The following is a 12572-nucleotide window of genomic DNA, read 5'->3' on the forward strand; positions in this document are numbered from 1 at the left end:
GAAATAGTCCTCGCCAACCTCAGTTAAGCTTCACAACTACAGTTGTGCCTTTACTTTCCTCACCCAACATAGACAATGTGAATTTTTTAATTGCATGTCATTGAGATTTTTATCACAATGACCTTTATATGAACCAAAGCACCAAGTAGACTTGGTCTCTACGCTATTGCCTCAGGATAGGGATGTAATTTTAACATCAGTTTTCGATCATATTAGAAATATCTATCTCAACAAGGCAGATGACACTTATTTCGTTCAAATGTTTAAACAATTCCCATTATGAGTAAGATATTGGAATTGGGGACCTAGATATTCAAATTTCTGTTTGAAATGTTAGCATGGTTAGACTTGAAACAAATTATTTTAGCTACTTTTGTCCTTCTATTCTAAACAATGACAAAGTTTATTTCCATGCAAAAGACAATACAATTCCGATGATTTCCCTTAATAACTTAAAAATTGATTTAACAAATTTACATACTATTTCTTTTTGTTGTTTTTCTCAATTGAGAAGATAATTTCGATCTTCAGATGTGTGTTTTAAGTTAATAGTCTTGGTTTGGGTAATCATAGTGGAACATCAACTTTAAATGTGTGGTCATAATCATAGGGACTACCAAAGTAATCATGTACAATATTACTTCCATAGGTTTGGGAAAAATGGACAGAATTTTCTGAGCTCACCACTTGTCAGCACAGAATGCTTTAAAACAACATAAAGCAAAATGTTGCCAAGTATTTCAATAAAAAATAACCTAAAGTAATCAGGGGGAAAATATCTGCTTATGTAAAATACAATGTGGAGAATGCCTACCCTTTGAGAGTTCTTAAAGATTCCACCTTCATAATTTATATGATATTAAACACTGATGTGCTACGTAAATTGATTTGACTGCTATCCTTTTTCATTCAAAGATGCCCTGTTGAATTCTCTTTTGGCCCTTAGAAATGCTGCCCTGAAGAGACTTCAAGGTTTTAATGGAAATGCCATTTCCCGTAAGAAAATTGAATTTTAAATCTAACTATCCTACTTACTAAGTACAAGATATTGGGCAAGTTACTTTACTTTTAAATGCTTCACCTTTTTTCTCTGTAGAATTTTGGGTTGAAATGCCCATCACAAAGGGCTATTATAAAAGTGAGATTGAATGATGGTATAAAGCCAAGAGTATGATGCCTCTTCCATAGTAGTTGCTTAGTTAAGTGTGAACTCTCCTCTTCCTCCTCTGTCTTTGGCCTTGGAGATTAGCTGAGATGCTAAAGAGAGAAGTCCTATGTTATTAATATGTATGTACTGGATAGTGAAGATAAATATCTCAGAGGTGAAGAGGCCTCAGGTTACAAAATCTGTGTTTGTGTTTTAACAATTATTGGTGATGAACATGTTCTTTCAGTCCTGTTGGTGTATGTATGTAACATCACATTTGGAGAAAACATTAGAAGTCCAGATTTGCATGAGAATCCTGACTTAACTGACACTCTTGCACTTTCCATGATAGGCCCTGATCACAGGGTCCTTTGTTACATTTCAAAGGTGGATTTTTAAAAAAATACCTCTATCGAGGCATCATTTATTTCACAAAAGTCACCCACTTTAAAAAATGATTCAATTATTTTTAGCATATTTATAAAACTATCATTGAAATCAGTGTTAGAACATTTCTACCACTCCCAAAATCTTCCTTGTACCTATTTGCAGTCAGTACCTGTTCTCACATCCAGCCCCAGGATAACACTAATCTATTTTATGTCTTTTTAGATTTACCTTTTTCAGAGGTTAATTTTTCTGGAGGCTTTATTCACTTGGATTCACATTGGTTGGAAGAATGCATGAGACCAGATTTGTTGGTAGTACTGACACAGTAATTGCTGTTGGCTTCCTGGTGATGGAAATGAGCTTCTTTGCAGCTGCTCTGGGAGCTCCCAGTCTTGTTGATGAGAAATAGTACCAGAAACCAACTAGCCTGGGACCTGTATCAGTCAGGGTCCAGGCAGGAAACAGAAACCACTGCAATCATTTTAACAGAAAGAATTTAATATAAACAGTTGCCAAAGGGTATAGAATAATTGAAAGATAAACAGAGAGAATTAAAGTATTATAGAAGGGTACAACAGCAGGAATTAACTACCAGCTCCTGGGTTGAGAAACAAAGGCAAATAATGGAATTATCACAATTTAGAAGTTTGGAGGAGGGTATCTCTGGGGTTGGGACCCATGAACTTGAGGGGATGGAAACAGACAATTGGCGCTGATGCCCCTTAGTGAATGCAAGCTAGATTTAACTGAATTCAAATTCTGCTATTGGAACAACAACTGCTTCTGATTGAACTGAAGCAGTTAACTGCAAGCTAGATTTAACTGAATTCAAATTCTGCTACTGGAACAACAACTGCTTCTGAAGTCATTGTTAAGATGATGCTTATAGTAACGGAATACTGAAAGGAAACAGACCTCAGTGAACATCTTTCTTTTCCTCTGGCAGAATTTAACGGGGAGCAGAGGGCAAAGCAGAAAGGTGGTTCACAGAGCCTGAGATTGATCATAATATTGAAAGACACAGTCCTACAGGCTATATTCCCAAATGTTGAAATCCCAAAGATCAAAATCTCTAAAGTTTAAAATTCCTGGTGTCTAAAATCCTGATAATCACAGTCACAAGACAGTTGCATCATGTTAGGCGGAGCTATTACCTTGTTACTGTCCTTACACAGAAGAAAATAGATTTCAATTGAATCCCCAAGCCATAATGACAGATTTGGAACTAGGAATGACCAAGGCTGCTAAAAGAGAATGTGAAAGTATTACCAGTAAGGTGTGTTTTTTCCATTGAGCCCAAAGCATTTGGCAGAAAATTCAGACGAGTTGATTGACCATGATGTACAGCAATGACAAAAACTTCAGTTTAAAAATGCATCATTTGCCCGCATTGACATTCCTTTCAGCACATGACATTTCAGGAACTTTTAATAAATTAAAGCCACATTTGTTGAGGAAGCCAGCAAAGCTACTGGCTGGTTCAAAAATAATTATATGCATGGTAGGATAAGAAGACACTTATACAGTGGTGTTACTATTTGATCACTAGTATTATTTCTGCCAAATTGGTCTATGTATAAATGCATGTAGAATTGATTTCTACATACCCAAAACAACATAGAAGCATGACACTGAAGGTAGGAAGATTTAATAGGGAATGCCTGTTTTGGTGTATATGGAATCATAGAAGAATTTTGAAAAGAGCAGCACCATGTAGAAAATGAATATTCTCTGAGGAAGGCCAAGTCCTAAAAGAAAAAAAGCAGTTGTTCATTGTGATACAAGACTTCAATGTATATTTAATGATCATGAAATCCAGCCATCCCTTAGTGAACTATCTCCCTGCAATTGCCCATAATTTTTCCCTGTAATACACTATTTCATATGTCAGATTTCCTTTTTAGTTTTTCCTTTTTCTCACTATTTTAAATTTTCAAAATATATCTTACAATTTGCTATGCTACATATTTTATCTTGCATTATTTTCAATACTGGAAATATAAATTATGTAAGGACTTTTAGAGAGTTCTAATTTGTTTTATGCATTTTTTTTTTTTTTTTTTGCAAATTTGACTTCATGAAAGTGCTTTATCACAATGTAACTTTGTTTGCAAGCTTTGTGTATGTATGTAAAAATGTTGGAACTTTCTCAATAAATAAAGATATGTCCATACATCTGCATTTGTGTAAGATACAATTTCTCAAAATCTTGGCTCTTCAGACAACTGCATATGTGGCGGTGATTCATCACAACTTTTACTCCATCCGATCAGAAGACTTGGGTTTTTAGTCATGGTATTTCAGATGACTGTAACTCTAAAGCTGGGTATACACACTACCAACTATAGTGATACGTGTTTATACATTTCAATTTTTGACTCATTTCTTTGTGAGTACAGTTCACCTGCTCATAACAGTCATACCCATGTGACATTGGTATACCTGAGTGCTTATGCTTGCAAAAATATGTATGTTATTTTGACTACTTTATTGTGTAAAGTGATCTATGAAGTGTTTTGTCATGTTTTTATATGTTTCTCAAATCCCCTTTAAAATGCAAATATCTTTTTTTTTTTTTTTTTTTTGAGACGGAGTCTCGCTCTGTCGCCCAGGCTGGAGTGCAGTGGCGCGATCTCGGCTCACTGCAAGCTCCGCCTCCCGGGTTCACACCATTCTCCTGCCTCAGCCTCCCGAGTAGCTGGGACTACAGGCACCCACAACCGCGCCCGGCTAATTTTTTGTATTTTTAGTAGAGACGGGGTTTCACCGTGGTCTCGATCTCCTGACCTTGTGATCCGCCCGCCTCGGCCTCCCAAAGTGCTGGGATTACAGGCGTGAGCCACCGCGCCCGGCCAAAATGCAAATATCTTTTAAATAATTTTAAAATTATTTTTCCCAGAATTATATTTTTGGACTTGTGATCTTTCAGATTTTTGACATTTGAGATTATGGTGTTTGGGAATTGTGTCCTTCAGGATTATCAGCAGCTCCTAAAATCCACCATTCAGCCCATTACAATGTTCTATGGAGCTGATTCTTTAACCTATGGACCTCCAGTTGCAGTTTCCCACTAGTACCTTGATACAAATCATATCTCACAGAATTAATATAAAATAAAAATTGATTTATATTTTTCAAATATTTTAACTAAACATGCATAATTAGATATGTCATGGGCCAAAGTTGGCTGAGTTAATAATTCTTGAACAAGGTAAATGAGTTTGCATTTGAGTCAATGTTGAGATTGTACACCTATTATTCTGAATAAATGGTTATAAAAATGATGGAGAGTAGCAATTATAAAAATTATCTTTTCTCCTGGAAAATGGAGTTTGTATCTGTAACAAATCCATTTAAAAATAATTTGTTCAGATTTCCTTTCCTCTCTATTTATGCATTCTTCTGTCTCCATTCACCATTTATATCATATTCCAACACAATTATAAAAATTATCAATGTATTACAGTTATTGTGCTAAGCATTAACGAATGAGATATTTTAGTCCTTATTTTACAATTCAGGAAATCAAGAGTTAGGAACTATAAATAATTTTCACTGAGTGACATACTTTAAAACGCAAAGTTGATTCTAAAATTTAGGTTTGTCTGATTTCAAAGCCTGTATATTCCATGCTAATAAATTTTACTTTAAAATTAAAATTTAATTTTATTATTGTCTTTTAGAGACCAGGTCTTGCTCTGTTGCCAAGGCTGGAGTGCAGTGGTGCAATTATAGCTCACCAGCAATCTTGAACTCCTGGATTCAAGTGATCTGCCCACCTCATCCTCCCTAGTAGCTGGTACTACAGGTGAATGCCACCACACCAGAGTAATTCAAATTGTTTTTGTTTTTGTAGAAACAGGATCTCACTGGTCTTAAACTCCTGGTCTCAAGCAATCCTCCTGCCACTGCCTACCAGTGCACTGGAATCACAGATGTGAGCCATAGTGCCCAGCCCATACTATTTTTATGTTTATATTCTACATCTTGTTTATGAAGTTCCAGACATTGGTATACTTCAGTAATTCAATGTCTCAGTTTTCCACAGATGCAGGCATTGAGAATCAAAATATACAGTTTTCACCTATTTAAAATTCATGCTTTGCTTGATAGATTTTTTGTTTAATTTTTCATCCAAAAATGCCAACTTGGAATCATCTTTTTTTCATCTGAGTTCAAAATTTCCTTGATATTCAAGGTTTCCACAAGCTCCTCATTGAGCTATCCTTAACAATCCAAAGGAACAATACACATTTGCTACCTCCTCATTAATAATTACCTATTCAAAGGCATTGTATTGATGAGTTTGGGTGATATATCCCTGTGTATGGTGTGAGAGATGTGGTTCCTCTTTAACATAGTATCTTTTCTGAGGGAAGATAAAATGGATTATCTATCTCTAGGCTGTTTGGAAAGTTCATTATTTTTCTAAACTCTGAGTAAATTAAAACTCAGATTTTCCACAATTACTTGTCCTCACATATTTTCTATAAACAAACTTCATTTATAATGCATCTTCCTGGATGGATGGACAATATAAACACCAACACCGTTTCACCAATGTTTTCAATCATCCTAATGCCTAACAGAGTGATCAATAAATATTTGTTGAGTAGGCATGTACATGAATAAATTATTTTCCCCTCTGTCAATTTGAAAAAAAAATCATTTAATCTAGTAATACCTTACCTACCTGTTGTCTTGCTGGGAATATTGAAACTCAAAAATCTAAAACTAAAGTTACTGTATGTGTTTGTTTAGTAGGTGTGGCAAGTGATCTAGGTTTGCTTTATTTTTATCACTTTGTCCATTTTGCAACTTTGTCATTTGTTCGAAAAGCCAATGCCAAACATTTGAACTTAAAATAAAGTTGAAATGTACAACTCAACAATAGAAAGGCAAAGGACCAAATGAGAAAGATGGACAGTAGATTTGAATAAACATTTCTCCAAAGAAGGTATACTAATAAGTACATGAAAAGTCGATCAGCATCATTAGTCATTAGAGAAATGCAAATCAAACTACAATGAATTCCCCTTCATACCTACAATGATGGCTGTAATACAGAAAATGGAAAACAAATGTTGGTGAGGATATTGAGAATTTGAAACCCTTGTATGTTGCTGGTGTGAATGTGAAATGATGCAGCAACTGCACAAAATTGGCCATTCCTCAAAAATTAAAATAGAATTGTCATATGATCTAGCAATTCCACTTCTAGATATGTACAAGAGAACTGAAAACAGGTGTCCAAACAGAAACATCTATATGAGTGTTCATAATAGCATTATTAATATTATTCAAAAGCAACCCAAATGTCCAGCAACTGATAGATAAAAAACAATGGTATGCCCATACAATGGAATATAAATCAGTCATAAAAGGTACTTCTATACAGATGGACATTGGAAACATGCTAAGTGAAATAAGCTAGACACATAAAGCCACATCTTGATCAAGCTCATTTCCATGAAATACCCAGAATAGGCAAATCTATAGAGGCAAAAAGGAGATTAGTTGTTTTTAGGGCCTGAGAGGGAGAGAGGAAACAGGGAATGGTTGCTTAATGGGCACAGAATTTTTTTGTGTGGTTACAAAAACGTTTTGGAATTAGATAGTGATGAGGTTTGCATCACATAGTAAATGCACTAAATGTCACTGAATTGTACATTTTAAAAATAAATTTTATGTATATTTCAGGTATACAACACGATGGTAAGGGATACATGTAGATAGTAAAATGCTTACTATAGTGAAGCAAATTAAAGTATCTACCATGTCACATAGTTACCCGTTTTGTTTTTTGTGTTGCAGGAACAATTAAAATTTACTCATTTAGCAAACTTCCAGAATACAGTATGTTTTATTAACTATTGTCCTCATGTTGTACGTTAGGTCTCTAGACTTGTTCATCTTACATATTTGTGACTTTGTGTGCTCTGACCTGCATCTTCACATCTCCTCCTCCTACCCCCTTGAGTTTTATTCTCTATCTCTGTGTATGTGACTTTTAAAAACATTTTCTAAATTCACTAAACACTTTAGTGAATTTCACATAAGTGTGTGAGTTTTTATATGAGTGTGAATTTTACCTTAATTTAGAAAGATGAGTGAACAGAAACTCATTCAGAAAAAAAAGGATATTTAAGACAAAGCAAAGGGGGTAACATAAGGAATGGACCCATTAATAATATTAATAATAGAGCAGGAAGTAAAACACATTTCTTCAGCTGCTCTGCTTTTCCAAGATCTTCAAATAAGACTTGTATTAAAACTCAAAGCCCATAAGGAAAAAAGAAGGAGAAGGACTTACTGTATATTGGAAAACATGAAATATGAAACACTATTAAAGATAATCTGCTTTTTCTAGTAATAATTAAGCCCCTATATCCTGGTCATTATGGTTGATGTCACCAGTGAACTTTTCTTTTTGGTTAAGTATTTTTCCCTCTTAATAATTTTATAGTCTTATTCACACATATTCACAAGAATTAAAATGACACTGATTTAAATGTGCAGCTTGAAGATATAGAACATATTCCAATCTAATTTACCTGTCCAGGGGAGACCAAGGTGTAGTCAGAGAAGGACATGATGAAAGTGGTATTAAACATTTAAATTTTGTGAGTTTCCTTTCAAATCCTATTGCTTCATATTTCTGTTTACTCCTGAGTGAATGTGGGAATGCCAAATGCTAAATCAAAACTCCTGTTCCCCATCTGATGTGTCTAGTGTGACTATGGTGAATAGTCTAGGAAGAGGATTTCTGTCTTCCTGAATGCTTTCTCTAGAATTGGATGGCCCTTGGTATAAAGTGGCAAGAGCTAAGTGACTGTCTGAAATTGGATGATGTCGGAAAGCAAGGCTGGGGGCATAATGGTCATGGGCCTGGCTAATCATTAGTGCCTGGAAAGGTCAGACTGGGGCTGACATGCAGCTGGTATGCTCCAGGAGAGCTGTATAAATTGTTAAAATACTGCTTGGTGGTAAATATCTGATGACTGGAGCTTTTTCAGTGTTCTACTACCCTGCTTATAATCTGGAAACCAAAGGTCAATGCATGGCTTAGCAGGGAGCCTCTAGGTCCTGACCTAGTGCCCTGGCCAGTGCTATTTCTGATGGGCTGCTGCCTGTGCAATACCATATACTAAATATTGTCTCTGAATGGGACCCACTAGAATTGAATTTTTAAGACCCTTGTGTTCCATCCTAACCTTCTCAGTTTATATGTTACCAAATTAGGAAATACACTGCTCCTCGCATCCCACTCCACGCACCCTGGTGTTCAGGGTATCAAGTTTTGATCTTTAATCTGAGTAGAGAGTTTTGTTAATCTCTTAGGGCTTTATAATCTTCATAGCAGGGGAAAAAAGAAATGTGATTGTTTCATGCCAAGCTGCCTAGGAATTCCGTTTTCCCCTTAGAAGTAGGCTGAGGAAGAGGAGGGGTTTGAGAACCTTTAAAATCTTTAACCTCCTATCCCAATCACCAGGCAAAGATTCAAACAGTGTCTCTGATCAGCTTTTTTTAAAAAGTCCTTTCACTTCTCTTTGGTTCATGACTTCACATTTCAAATAGTCCTCAGGTATTAATGAAAATTTTAAACCTAAAGTATGCTCTCAATGGTGTTTCTTTGTAGTGGTTTTATTTTCTAGGAAACAGTTAATTTAATGCCACTAGCTAAAATCCTGCATGGAAAAATGAATGAACAAACAAATAATAGTTGGAACCTGTTATGATTTTTTTCCTAGTTCAATTTTTCAGTTGGGTTGTTTCTTTACTCAAAAGTAAATATGGTATTCAAGGACTCCCATGTATTGTGGGCTGGAAGTATTAGGTTGGTGCAAAAGTAATTGTGGCTTTTGCGATTACTTTCAATGGCAAAGACTGCAGTAACTTTTGCACCGACCTAATATTTCCCCCACAACTCGCCTCCTTGAATTAGTGAAAAACATGTTGCACTGTGGGCAGGAGTTAAGGGAAGGCTGAGTCATTTGGAGGGGGCAGGTGTTGGTGGTGGATGGTTGAAGGCTGATGGAATGGTTTATTTGCAGCCTCCATCCAATTGACAGATCTCCAGGTTGCTGGGAAACAAAATCATGGAGATCGCCAACTCCCTGAAATAAGCAGTTTTCGCTCAAAATTCTTTTTTCAAATGGAGCAAAGTGCTCCTTTGCTCCATCTAGTTCTTTCTTTCTATTTTTTTCTTAGCTGAGAGGTATGCTAGTTCTTAAGAATTTCAAGATAATTTGTTGTCCGTTCTAAAAATATTGGACAAAAGGGAAATGGTGTTTCTATCTTCTCTTCCTACGTTCTAGAGAAGATTTTAATTAATATTCAAATTATGGCAGAAACTGCTCGATCGATTCCCCTTTTAGTCAAGAATTTATTATCAGGGAATTAGTTTAACAAGGCTGTTTTGTAAGAGGCTGTGGTTGCATTCAAAAATTAGAATGGAAACAATGACTCGTAAAAATTCAACATTTCTTTTTATTATTTATTTTTGAGAGGGAGTTTCGCTGTGTCACCCAGGCTGGAGTGCAGTGGCACAATCTTGGCTCACTGCAAGGGTTCAAGCGATTCTCCTCCCTCAGCCTCCCAAGTAGCTGGGATTACAGACATGCACCTCCACGCCTGTATGATTTTTGTATTTTTAGTACAGAGGGGGTTTCACCGTATTGGTCAGGCTGGTGTCGCACTCCGGACCTCAGGTGATCCACCCGCCTTGGGCTCCCAAACTGCTGGGATTACATGTGTGAGCCACTGCACCCGACCAAAAGTCAACACTTTAAACTACCACTTTCTGTATTCACTGTGTCTATGATTGGACATATCTTTCTGGGTGGCCACAAAATTATAAAATGGATACAGAATAGTCTCTTCAAAAAATTAAGGAAGTTCTTTCTAAAGCAGAGCCTTTAGGCACCCGCCTGCAGCTCAGAGCCCGCCGGGACTCCGGAAGCCGCTCCCAGGCAGCGCGCGCCAGCAGGGGGCGGCTACAGCTCGGGCTCAGGCGCCGCTGGCTCGCGGGTTCTCTGGGCCCGCCCAGGATGCCCCAGGATCGCAGGCGCACAGCCCGCCTGGCAGCGCTGGCCGCCCTGCTCCTCTGGAGAGAGAGGGAGGGTAGCTGGCCGGGGCCCTCCGCAGCCACCGGGGATGGGGCTGAGTCAGTTTTTGCTTGTAGTGCGGCCGCCGCCAGGCAGACCGCCTGGCTTGGCCGCAGTCACGGCGGCATCTGGCCCAGGTTCTGCGAGGTTGGGGTCGCTGGCGAGCTTGGAGGTTGCCTGGCGGCTTCTGCCTGCACACACACAAACAATAAAAGCGGCTGCAGCTTGGGCAACCAGGAGGGCTGGCGGGGCATGGCCTAGGAGGCCGTGGGATTGCGAGCGCGCGCGCGGCCTGAGAGTCCATCCCCTTCGCCGGGCCTCCCCTTCGGCTTCTCTGCCGGAGCTCGGGACCGCTGGCCAGGCTGTCCAAGGGAGCCCAGCCCCCACTCCGCGGCCAACAGAGATGGGGCTGAGCGGCAAGTTGTCAGTTCTCGCCCCTCTGCAGCCGCCGCCAGGCAGACCACCTGGCTTGCCCACAGCCACGGTGACATTTGGCCCGGGTTCTGCGATCCAGGGAGCGCGAGCGAGCTTAGGAGTTCCCAGACAGCTGCTGCCCGCAGGAGTTCCCAGACAGCTGCTGCTGCCGGAGGGCGGCAGCAGCTTGGGCGTCCAGGCGGGGGAGCATGGCCTGAGAGGCCTCTGGATCACCAGTGCACCGAGCCTGAGAGCCCGCCAGGCCCTGCCCCCTCCTCTGCCAGAGCTCGGGACCGCTGGCCAGGGGCCCTCTGCAGCCACCGGGGATAGCATTGAGCGGCAGGTTCCCGCTCCTGTGCAGCCACTATGGGGCAGACCATCTGGCTTGGCTGCAGTCACCGGGACATCTGCCGCCGGTTCTGAGGTGTTAAGAGTGCAGGCTGGCTTAGAGGTTTCCCATAGGCTGCTACCTGCACACAGAGGGTGGCTGCAGCTGGGGAGCCCAGGCGGGCTGGAGGGGCATGGCCTGGGAGGCCTGGGGATGGCCAGCGCGCCCGGCCTGAGGGCCCCCAAGTCGTGCATCCCGCTCGACTCCTCCACCTCAGGGAGACAGGAGCCGCTGGCATGGGCAGTCCGCAGTCACCTGGGATGGGTTTGAGCAGCAGGTTCTCAGTTCTTGTTCCTGTGCAGCCTCCAGGATGTCTGGCCCAGGCTCTGCGATGCCCGCGGCGCGAGCGGGCTTGGGAGACGACAGGCGGCTGCTGCCTGCACACACAGGGCAGAGGACAACTGCACCTTGGCCTGGGCAGCCTCTGGAATGCGTGCCCGCCAGGCCTGAGGGCCCCCCCTGGCGGTGCCACCCGCCCCGCTCCTCCTCTGCGGGAGCCTGGAGCAGCTGGAATGGCCGCTCTGCGGTCTCTAGGGATGGGGTAAGTATTCTTATCTCATGCATGCACACAAAAAAGGTAACTATTATATGAGGTAATTAGTATATTAATTGACTTCATTTTGGTAATCATTTCAGAATGTGCATACATATAGACACATCAGATTGTAAACTTGAATATGTACAATATTTATTTCTCAAATATACCTCAGTAAAGCTGAAAAAAATTAACAGGATTGAAAGGATAAACACACAGTTCTATAATAGTAGTTGGACACTTCAATACCTCATTTTAATTAATGGGCAGAAAAACGAGACAGAAACTTCATGAGAAATAGAAGACTTGAACAACAGTATAAACCATTTAGAGCATGTACAGAACAGTCCACCCAACAACAGCAAAATATACATTCTTTTTGAGTGGATGTGGCACTTTCTCTGGGATAGGCCATATCTTTGTCCACAAAAATATGTCCTAAACATTTTTAAAAGTTCTAAATCTTACAAAATATAATTTACAACCACAATGGAGGAAACAACAGATAAGTGAAAACTGAAAAATTCACAAATAAGCAGAAATTAAACAATATACTCTTAAACTACCAGTGAAAGAATAAATCACAAGTGA

The sequence above is a fragment of the Macaca fascicularis genome, chromosome 10 (genome assembly GCF_037993035.2).
Source record: "Macaca fascicularis isolate 582-1 chromosome 10, T2T-MFA8v1.1".
Lineage (NCBI taxonomy): Eukaryota > Metazoa > Chordata > Mammalia > Primates > Cercopithecidae > Macaca > Macaca fascicularis.